This window comes from Panthera onca, chromosome E3, assembly GCF_046562875.1.
Source record: "Panthera onca isolate mPanOnc1 chromosome E3, mPanOnc1 haplotype 2, whole genome shotgun sequence".
NCBI lineage: Eukaryota > Metazoa > Chordata > Mammalia > Carnivora > Felidae > Panthera > Panthera onca.
Genome location: NC_138354.1, coordinates 9,491,010 through 9,501,970, shown reverse-complemented (window position 1 = coordinate 9,501,970; position 10,961 = coordinate 9,491,010). Strand labels below are relative to the sequence as shown.

General features: G+C 54.7%; 1 long non-coding RNA gene across 1 annotated transcript; it reads right to left on the bottom strand.

Annotated features, from left to right (window-relative positions):
• Window positions 1-3,637: 3,637 nt before the first annotated feature.
• Window positions 3,638-10,710, bottom strand: LOC132689463 (uncharacterized). The gene is made up of 2 exons (XR_014136335.1): window positions 9,406-10,710; window positions 3,638-4,460 (listed from the first exon to the last, which is right to left on the bottom strand). It is a non-coding gene; the product is annotated as an uncharacterized LOC132689463 (long non-coding RNA).
• Between the last annotated feature and the right edge of the window lie 251 nt (window positions 10,711-10,961).

The window sequence follows — 10,961 nt, the reverse complement described above, 5'->3', positions numbered from 1 at the left end:
AAATCACCCAACGATGAAGCAGGCTGAAACAGGCCTGCTTCTGGGGCCACTGTGCGCCCGGGGCTCAGGGGGCTTGAGGAGGGAGGGCGTTTAGGGACCTGCAGACCAGATCTTTCTACAGGCCTGAAATCTCTGCCAAAGGGCGAGCCAGCTCTCTCTCTGGATCTCTCGTATGTTGGGCCGCCCAGGGGCGTTCCTGTGGTTGGCAGAGAAGGAATCTAAAACCCTTGAGCCTCATGTTTGTTCTTTGTTGGTCTCCACTCCCAGGTGTGGTCCCTCTTTGGCTCTCGGGGCTCCAGGTGTGCAGAAAGATCACCTGGCCTTAGAGGTGAGGTTGGGCATAACCAGATGCCCCGGATGGAAAGGTGGCGTGCGAGTGTCCCACTCCCCAGCTCCCACCTGCCCTGAACTCTTCCCCTCCCTGCCATCCCAGAGAGATCCCCAGGGCCCTGCCATCTGGAGGAAAGCTGTCGCCTTGGCCGTGAATGCTGGAGAGCAGGGAGCCCGAATCCCTCCCTGTCCTGTAAAGGAGGACAGCTGGCCTGAACCACAGGTGTCAAATTCCACTAATCTGATTTCTCTTCTTCTTACCTGGGATGCAGAGAGGGAGCCTCTCCTGGGGTCTGGGGTGGGTGGTGGCTCCCAATACCTGCATCCCATCAGTCTTTCTTGCCTCGGGGAACCCCATAATGGACTGGGGAGGAGTGAGCATGTGAGTGAGGCACCAGGGTGGTTGCATCTGTGTGTGTGTGTGTGTGTGTGTGTGTGTGTGTGTGTGTGTGTTCAACATGGGAGCTAGTGGAAACGTTTGAAGGTGGAGGGGACACGGTGTAGTGATTCACCCATTCTCCAGTGGGAAAGGTCCTTGTGCCGGCTGGTTCATCTCAGGGACAGTGCTGACTGTGCGGGAAAGGCCTTTTGATCGCCTCTGGTCCTGAGAGGAAAGAATCCTGTCCTGAAGCTGCATGGAGCGTCCCATCGCTTCTAGAGACTGCCTTCTCTGGATGAGGACAGCCCCGTCCCATGCTGGCCCTGTGTCAGCTTCTGCCCGGGCCTCTTGAGCCAATGTGGCTCAGTACCCCTTAGTGTTAGCAAGCTCTCTGGAGTGTTTGGGGTGGATGTGTCAGCCCCAACCCCTCACGCTGCAATCCCAGTCCTAATGCAAGAAGCCTGGGCCTCCCTGCAGGCCCTGGGCCCCTCCCGCCCCTGAGCTTCTGGTGGTTTCTGCACCTGGGAGAGGTTAAGCTTTCCTGAGACCCAGGCTCCGGCTGGGAGTCCTGTTACATTGGGCCACAGGGAGAAGGGAGCTGGAGCTTAGGTTGCTGCTGGCCCTGGGAGGCTCTGGGTGGTGTTAGGTAACAGTTCCAGCCCTCTCCAGCTTTAGGGAGCCTGGCCCCAACCCCCATCACCGGTCCTGAAAGGCAAAAATCCTGAGCTAAGTCCTGAGATCTGGCTTCATTCTCTCCAGTGGGCCTTCGGGGGTCCTGAGCCTGTCACCCAACCCTGGGAGGCACGACTCTTACTACCATTTTATGGATGAGCATATTGAGGCTCAGGGAAGGAAGTGACGTGTTCGGTAAAGGCAGAGTCTTGATGGACACTTAGGTCTTCAGCTCGCTGGTCCTGCCCTGCTCTTCCTACTGTTCAGACTGCCCCACAACCAGGGAGGGGGGCTTGCCGGGCCGAGAGCCAAAACGTCTCTGCTGAACATGGCTTAACCAACACGGGTCTTCTCCGAGCTCTGTGCATGTGTGTGTGCGTGTGTGAACATGTGTGCATGCACGTTTCCTGTGTGCATGCATGTGCGCCTATGTGGATACGTGTATTGTGTGTGCACGCACGTGTTTCTATGTGTATGTACGTGCATACTTGTTCACATATCTATGTGCCTGTGTGTGCATGTGTGGGGGCGGGGGGACTGAGTGCCTTCGTCTTTGTCTTGACCCCATGTCCTTGCCCCCATGGCACCCTGTCTCCCCTCCCTTCAAAGGGAGCTCCCCTTCCTTCTGACCCCTCAGGACCCCCTCCTCTCACCCAGCCCCCTCCCCACCATAAGCAAAGCTGCCATTTAACTTTTTTTTTTTTTACATTTATTTATTTTTGAGAGACAGAGCACAAGTGGGGTGGGGGGTGCAGAGAGAGAGACACACACACAGACTCCGAAGCAGGCTCCAGGCTCCAAGCTGTCACACACAGACTCCGAAGCAGGCTCCAGGCTCCAAGCTGTCAGCACAGAGCCCTATGTGGGGCTCAAACTCACAAACCATGAGATCAGGACCTGAGCCGAAGTTGGACGCCTAATCAACTGAGACACCCAGGCGCCCCTCTGTCATTTAACTCTTGAGGGTCACTTGGAAATCCCTGCCTTTGGCCTTCACTTCTCACTCCTACCCTGGTGGTCCAGGAGGCTGGGAGCGGGATAGGGGGACTAGTGGTTCTGTCTCTAGAGAACAGCTCTTCAGTGCTCTTGGCCTCTGGCCTGGGAGAAAGACACCAAGTAGCTGCCCTGATGGGGTTTGGGGGGCACCCAAATCTTGTAGCTGCTAATGGGACCTAGTCCCTCCCCAGCACCCCTCCGGTTTCTTTGTTTTGCAGCTCGGTCTTCCGAGAAAACTCGATACTGACTGTCTACTGAGTGCCAGAAGATCTGGGGACATCTGGCCAATCTCTACAGTCACTGGGCCCCTGCACCTGACCTAGGGGCACAGATGGAAGAAGAGCCCTGTCCAAGGTCGTACAGCTGGGACACACGGCCAGGTGAAGTCTGGATCTTTCCTCTGTGCTTCAGCTGACGCTCCCTCCAGCCCAGGCTCATTGGTTAGGGGAGACAGTGAGCCCCTGGCTTTCAAAGCAGCCCATTTTGTGCTGAGCACTTGAGTCCAGGGCTGAGTGTGGAGCATGCTCTCCCCGCCTCCCGGGGCCTTTGCACCTGCTGCTCTGGTTGCCTGGAGGCTTCTCCCCCAGATGTATGCATGGCTTACTCCCTGACTTCTTCCAGGTCTCACCCTACTTGTGCACTCATCAGAGATGCCCCATGTCTAAAACAGCACTCTGAGCTTTCTCACCCCCCGTCCCTGCTTTATTCCTTATAGCACCTGCCTACCCTCAGCTGACTTCTTACATAGGAAGCCTTCCCACAGAGCCAGCCCCAGCACCCCCTGTCCTGCTCAGCAGGCTGCCGTCTGCTGGTGTCCAGTTAGCATAGGTTCCTGCCTGTGGCTGTGCTCACCAGCCTTCGCAATGAGCCAGTCGGGCCCCAGGCTGTGCCAAGGGCCCACCGTGTGCTCATCCTGGTTTTGGACCAGGCCCTGCCACTGACAAGTATGATCTTGAGCAAGTCAAGCCCAGCTCTCTGAGCCTCAGTTTCCCCCTCAGAGACAGGGATTATAATCACCTCCTGCAGCTCGTTGCAACAATGAAAAGTTGGCTTATGTGAAAATGCTCTGTAAGCTGTAAAGGGAGGTGGGTAAAGCCATGGGCCACGTGGCTGGGGGACACCCAGCCCCAACCCCACACAGTGGTAATAATAATCTTCCCTTCCTCTAGGAAGGACGGCAGGAGAGTAAGATCATGGTGCTCTAGGTCCCTGTATTAGTTGGCTATTGCTGCATAACAAATGATTCCCAGATCCAGCAGCTTGGAATAGCAAACATTTATTATCTCACAGTTGTTGTGGGTCAGAAAATTTGGAGCAGCTTAGCTGGATGGTTTGGCTCAAGGCCTGCCTTGAGGTTACAGGTGGGGCTGCCAGCATCTGAAGCCGACTGGGGCCGGAGGGTCTGTTTCCCGCTCACTCGCACAGCCATTGGTGGGAGAGCCCAGCATCTCACTGGGTTTTGGCAGAAGGCCCCAGTCCTCTGCCGTGAGGACCTCTTCTTGAGGCTATGTATTCCCACAGTGTAGCAGCTGGCTTTTCCCCAGAGCTGATCAGAGAAAAGGAAGTAAGGCAGAAAAGTTGCAATGTCTTTGATGGCCTAGCTTTGGGTCATATGTCATCCTCCTTCCTGTGTGGCTCGTGGTCACATAGGCCAGTCCTGATAGAGTGGGGGATATCAGGAGGTGAGATCACTGAGGGCCACTCTGGAGAATGGTGGCCAATGTCCCCTGCTCCAGGACTTACACAGTCACTTCATATGCCAGAACCTTCCCTTCCTCCTTCACCCTCACTCTCTCTTCTGTCACTAAAGGCCCATCGTAGGGCCTCTACAATGCCTCTTTGGCCAGGTCCTCAGTTCCTCCCTACTGGCCCTACCCAGTGAAGATCCTCGTGACTTCTCTCCTGAGCACCCAGGCTCTTCTGATCCAAAGTGCACATGCCGCATGCAACCTTTGTTGGCTCCCCAGCATAGACCGACTCCCAGGTGAGCCCCTCAGCCCCTGTGACTGGCCTCCTCCACCTCCCCAGCCTGAGCTGGTAGGCAATGGGAGAGGCCTTAGGCATCTGTCCCAGGCAGCGTGACCTATTGAGAAAATAGGATCGTTAAGATATATTTGGACTAGTTTCCAGATCCCTCACTGTCCTCATCATCTTTCTGGTCATTCATTCATTCATTCATTCATTCAAATAGTGACTGAGTACCTACCTGCTAGGTCCTATGTCAATCCTATGAAGTGAGTGTTATAATTATTTCCATCTTAGAGATGAAGAAACTGAGGCTTGGAGGTGGCATAACCTGTTCAAGTTCCCAGAGTAGGTGGGAATAGTCATATCTGGCTCCTGATGCCAGGGTCTGAAGCTTCCAAGCATGGACTATGGGGTGCTAAGGATGTCATATGTCCCAAAGAGGCCTCCCTCCCCTGGGCCCTACTCATAAACGCACAAGAAGCCTGGGCTTGGCTGAGTGGGGCATCGTGGCTGTTTTGTGAGGGGTGAAGGCCTTGGCCAGGGCACAGGCTGTTCCGGAACCAGCTCCAGCCTGACCTCGCCGTTTTCGGTGCCTGGCAGGGCCACTCAGGGTGGAGGCGTTTCTCAGATACAGATACCCTAAACTAAGCCATCACACCATGCCCCTCTGCCCCATAAAAGGCCACTATGGGGCTCGAGTCCTGGGAAGGCAGGACGGTGCCCAACACAGGAACTGCCCCTGCTGATTGGCCCTGCCTAGGGCATCTACACCCCCGGCTGCCCAGGTGGGTGCATCCTCAACATGGGGACAGGGCAGGTGCAGGGGTTAGGAGGCTGGAGACTGAGCACTAGGAGGTGGCAGGACTGCCCCCCCCCCCTTGCCCCTCTGAGGGAAGCCTGGTCCAAGGCAAGGAGGGCAGAGAGCAGGCTGTCCGTACCTGGCAGGACGGTGGGATTGAGACCTGAGAGGAGCTGGGGATGGGCAGAACGGCTTGGAAAAGGCTCGGTGAGGAGGCAGGTAGCTGGTGGGGCTCTGGCATGCTCTCTGTCCACCCCAGCCTGCGGGGGGTTGAGGGGAGGAAGGAGCTGGTGTGGTGCCTGTCCCCGACCTGCACCAGGCCTGGTGGTGTCATGGGACAAGTCCTGGATAGGGATGCTGAACCGAGGGCTCTAGTCCCAGTCCTGCCAACCCATTTACTGTGTGACCTTGGGCAGGAGCTTCAGCCTCTCTGGGCTGAGTTTTCACATCTCTAGATGAGGAGGTTGCATGTGATGATCTGGAAGTTTTGTCTGTGCTGACTGTTTTTAAGTTTGTGGAAGGACCAAGTGACGTGCTACCCTCTTCCATTCTCTTCCACCTCACCGGCTCCCACCCTGTCCCAATCCTTTGGCCATTTCCAATTTCCAGCCCTGAGCCCCCAAGCCAAAGACCAGTGACTTCGGGGGAATTTTCCAGAGCCTTGCAGTGCACAGATCTTCACGGTCAACCTCTGTCTTTCCTGGAGGCTGGCTGGGCAGGCATTTTTGGCTTAGAGAAGCAGAGCAGAGTGCCCAAGGCCACACGGCCTGGGAGGCCCAGGGCTGGCCTGTCAAGGGCAGTGCTTACTACACATGTCTAGCAGGCCTGGGTGGGCAGTGGGGGACGCAGGGGAGTGCTGGCCCAGCTGCGGGGTGTCAGACTGAGTCCCTGGAGAAAGACCCCTTATTTCTCTAGCTCTGCGCTTTCTGGACCATCCACGGGATGAAAATGTATACAGATTCCTGGCCCCTGGCCTCCTGAATGGGGTCCCTGGAATGGTGCATGGGGATTGTTCTGCCTCCTGAGGTTTGTAGCCGCTGGTCTGGATGACTTGGGAAAGGGGGGATGGGGTGAGGCCTCTCTGCAAGCAGGCCTCAGCCCTGCATGGGGGTGCCGCCTGCAGCCTGCCTGGGAGGCCGGACTCGTAGTGGCTGCTGTCTCGAATTGGGCACCCGAAGACACCTGGCTTGGGCCAGGAGCTAGGAGGGAGTTTATAAGGCATTCTTGCAAAACACATTCAGGGCAACAAGGCCGTAGCTGTTTTCTCTTTCCTGAACAACAGGGTCATCTTTTCTTCTTGGCCAGCTTGGCAGAGCCAATGTTGCCAAAAGGATTAAACTAATCCTGTTATCGTCCCTGTGGATCTCCGTGAGGGGCCTGATCGGGTTTCCTTCCTTGTGGGGCATGACCCACCCGCCCTCCGCCCCAAAGCCAAAGGGTTTCTCAAAGGCCCTGGGAAGCTGCCTCTGGGGTGAACAGGGTCTCTGAGACCACATGCGTGCAAAGCCATTTCTCAGAAATGCACTGAGGGCCGCTTGGGAAAGAATTTTGTGAAAAGTAATCCTGAAAACCCAAAGTGATTGGTAATGAGGGGTTGATCAGTGTCTTTTACTAGAGGGCTAGTCCTCTGAGGTCACTGGTTTTCCCAGGGAGATTTTGCCTGGGCTTCCTGCATGCAAAGCGCTGAACCCGGGCACCCTTCTGTCCCTCTGCTCGCCTTAGGAGCCATCTACTGGTTTCCCCAGCCATGCGGGCTCCCAGCAGTCATCTTTAGAAATCGGAGAACATCCCAGCAGATATTTTCCCCTTCATTCAGCTTGTTACTCAAACCAGCTTTGGAAAGTGGGTAGGCTAGGGGTGCCTGGGTGGCTCAGTCGGTTGGGCATCTGACTTTGGCTCAGGTCATGATCTCACAGTTGTGAGTTTGAGCCCCGTGTCAGGCTCTGTGCTGACAGCTCAGAACCTGGAGCCTGCTTCGGATTCTGTGTCTCCCTCTCTCTCTGCCCCTCCCCTGCTCATACTCTCTCTCTCTCTCAAAAATAAATAAACATTCAAAAAATTTTTAAAAATTTAAAAAAAGGAAAGTGGGTAGGATCTCCCCTGTTTTGCAGACAAGAAACTGAGGCCGGGAAATGGGGACAACACACCCAGGGTCAGAGGCACATTTCCCTGAAGCTGCAAGACCCCCGTTTGCTGTAAAAAAAAAAAAAAAAAAAGAAAAAAAAAAAAGAAACCTGAAAATTATGGCTAAAAACACCGTGAGTGAGCTTTAACTTTTCTGTCATTATAAAACATCCATCTGTGACTTTATTTCTCAAAATGGAACAAAATCTGGTTCATGGTATTTGTAATATTCTATCCTTTTTTCTTATTTAAAAAAATTTTTTTTAATGTTTATTTATTTTTGAGAGAGCGGGAAAGAGCACGAGCAAAGGAGGTGCAGAGAGAGACTGAGACAGAATCCGAAGCAGGCTCCAGGCTCTGAGCTGTCGGCACAGTGCCCAACGTGGGGCTTCAACGAGCCATGAGATCATGACCTGAGCCGAAGTGGGACGCTTAATCGACTGAGCCACCCAGGCGCCCCTTACAGCCTTTTTTCTTAAAGGGGGCCCCAGTGTGCATCGGTCCTTGGGAAACCTGCTCCAGTCCTGCCAGGGTCCCTCAGGGGACTCCAAGCAGGATGGCTCCAAGGCAGCTTGGAGCTTTCCTTCTACCTCCTCCTGTCCTTCCTCCTGGCCCTCCCTACCCCTACCCTGATCGCGTTCCCACTGTCCTCAAGATGATGGGTTGGTATGTTTCGCCTGCTCTGTTTCTCTGCAGAGGTGGGTGGTGGGTTCATGAGAACTGATTGGCATAGATATTCTTACTTCATATGGTACTTGGAAAATAAGTCTATAATCTCTGTTAAAAGGGATTGGATTAACTCATATTGTAAAGGTGGAAAAGACACGGGGATGTATGTCAGCTCATTCAAAGGGAACTTGAGCCAGCCAGAGATTTCACAGATGGATGGGTTGCCTGAAAAGGCAGGGAGTGTCTCGTCAGGGGGTGTATGCAAAAAATGGCTGGAAGCCACTAGTTACTGAAAAAGTAGATTCCAAATTTGGGGAGGGGTGGCGTGTAAGGTTTTCAACACCTCCGGGACCCTGCGAGTCTGTGAGGGCGGGTGCATGGAAAGAGACCAATGCAGGATATAGGTGAGTGAGCACACAACAAAAGGTCTCAGGGCTGGGTTTGGGCAGGAAGAGGCTTGGAAATGAGGGTGGCCTTGGCTGGATGAACACTCTGTCAGCTCAGCGTTGCCACATTTGGGGCAAGTGGTTGTCACCAGGGTGGCTCTCCTGACATTCCTCCCAGCTGTTCTCTGCCCTGTTGTGAGGCTCTTGTTTTTTTGTTTTAAGCTATTTCTTTAAGTTTATTTATTTATTTTGAGAGAGACACACAGAGAGAGAGAGAGAGAGAGAGAGAGAGAGAGAGAGAGAGGTGGGGAAGGGCAGAGAGAAGCAGAGAGAGAGAATCCCAAACAGCTTCTGCATTGTTGGCACGGAACCCGATGTGGGGCTCGATCTCATGAACCACAAGATCATGCCCTGAGCTGAAAACCAAGAGTCAGACACTTAACTGACTGAGCCACCCAGGCGCCCCGAGGTTCTTGCTTTCTGAGAGCCTGTGTCTGCACCAGGATGCTCGGGCCAGCTCAGCCCCTGCCCCTGCTGGATGCAGTGTATGATACCTCCATGGGGGTAGGCTTCTCCAGGTGGGACCCCGGAAGAAGATCTGCTCGTTACCTTCACACAGGTGCTACAGAGGTAGAACCTGACAACTCAGAGGGACCCGAGAGCCTTACCTACAGCACGTCACACACCAGACCAGGTCAGAGCCTCAGTGTCCTCATCTGTATTATGGGAACATTAGTACACACCTTTTGAGATCGTGTGAGGTTTTAGTGAGATCTGTGGTTCTCAAACCTCAGCCTCCAACAGCATCCCTTGAGAGGGGGGCTTTCATTGACACACAGATTTGGGGATCCCCTCTCCCCCAGAGTTGCTGATTCAGTGGACTTGGGAAGAGGTCTGATAGGTGGCATTTCTAGCCAAGTCCCAGGTGTGATGCTGGTTTGGGGACCACACTTCGAGAATCACTGAACTACACCGGTGTCCAGGAGACCACCAGCCCCTCCGGGCCAGGGATCAGCTCTACCCTACTTCTGTTTCTGCGAGGTGGCCGCTCAGGGCGAGCGCACGGCGGGTGCTGTCAGTACCTGTGCGCGAGCCGTTTGAACTGCGCTTGAATGGAAGCCAAGCAGTCTCCTCCTCAGAGGCCCTTGGAGATGGTTGTCAGCGGGTTCCGGTCACCATAGCAACAGCTGGCCGCAGCTCGGCGATTTGGAGAACATAACCACGGGGCTCTTTGCGATATTGGGGAAAGAGCGCAGAGGTCCTGTCCTAGAGCACGTGGACAAGAACGTGGGCAATGTGGCTTTCAAAACCTCCCTTTGCCAGGCCACTGTTTTGCTGTTTGCTGGCAGTGAACCTACGAAGGATTTAAACTTTGGTTGCATAACAGAGAAAGGAACAAAGGGAAGGGTGGATGTGTGGCTAGGTAGGGAGTGGGAAAGAGGAAGGAACCCTTATTCCTGAGAACCACTATGCGCTTGGCCTTGACACACATAGACCTGTGTTATCCTCACCCAGGCGCTAAGGGGCCACGTCACAAGGGCCCTCCGGGGACCCTTCCAAGGCCACACAGCTCGCAGGGCCTTGGCAGTCCAGATTGGAAACCCAGTCTGCTGTTGCCAAAGGCCATGTTTGTTCCTTCACTTCGGGGCTGCCTCTTTGAAACTGTCGAACTTTGGACATGGTTAGAGGGACCCGGGGGTGTGGGAGTAGCAGGGAGGCGGTGAGGAAGGCTTGGGGAGAAGTGTTTTCAACACCTCCGGGAGCCAGGCCAGTAGGTTGGTTGTATTCTGGACTTCGCCCTTCGTAGCAACCGCCCCCTCCTCTTTATTCGCTTTCATGTTTGGATCCATCTGAGCCAGACTTTGGATGACGCACCCCCACCCCCAGTTCTGGCCAAGTTAACCCAGTAAGGCAGTGGTTCTTGTATTCCCATGTGCTGATTGATTTAAAGTTTCAATTTCTGTCTTGCCTGCAGAGATCCTGACCCAGTGGCTGGGGGTAGGGGTGCCCTAGGAATTGGCATTTAACAGGCCCCGTGATGACTCTGTTGGAGGCAGCCCATTGCCTGCCCTTTGAGACATCCAGAGCCTCTGCCTTCCCCCGTATGTTCCAGGTGCCTTCTGGAAGCCCCCAGGTTTCAGGGCCTTCTTATTCTAGTGCCCCAGCCGCTTCTGCCCTCTCCTCTCTGCTGTTCCCTGGGAACAATTTATCCAGCCCCCACAGCACTGTGTACACACAGGAGAGCCACAGCTGTCCCCAGCTGGCCAGCACACCCTGCAGCCAGCTCGGCCACATACACCTGGCTCATTAAGCCCAGCAGTCCGCCCCTCTGCTCTGTTTCATAAGGACCTGGCTCACGACCAGAGGCCTGAACTGGGAGGGTCTGCGCAGGCCAAGCCAGCTGTCCCTGACATCAGAAAGGAACTGTGATGTCTTGAGCCCTTTGGAAAAGGGATTTGGGCAGAGAAGCATCCCATCTGTGGAGAAAGAACTGACTTTGGGGTGCCCCAGCCAGAAGGGGCTGCTGCTCTAGTTCCCTGCCTCAGTTTCCTCCCCTGTAAGAGTGGGGACAAGACCAAGGGCTCATCGAAGAGCTTCAGGAAGTCCAGGGTCCTAGGCATGAGGTTTGGCCGTGGGC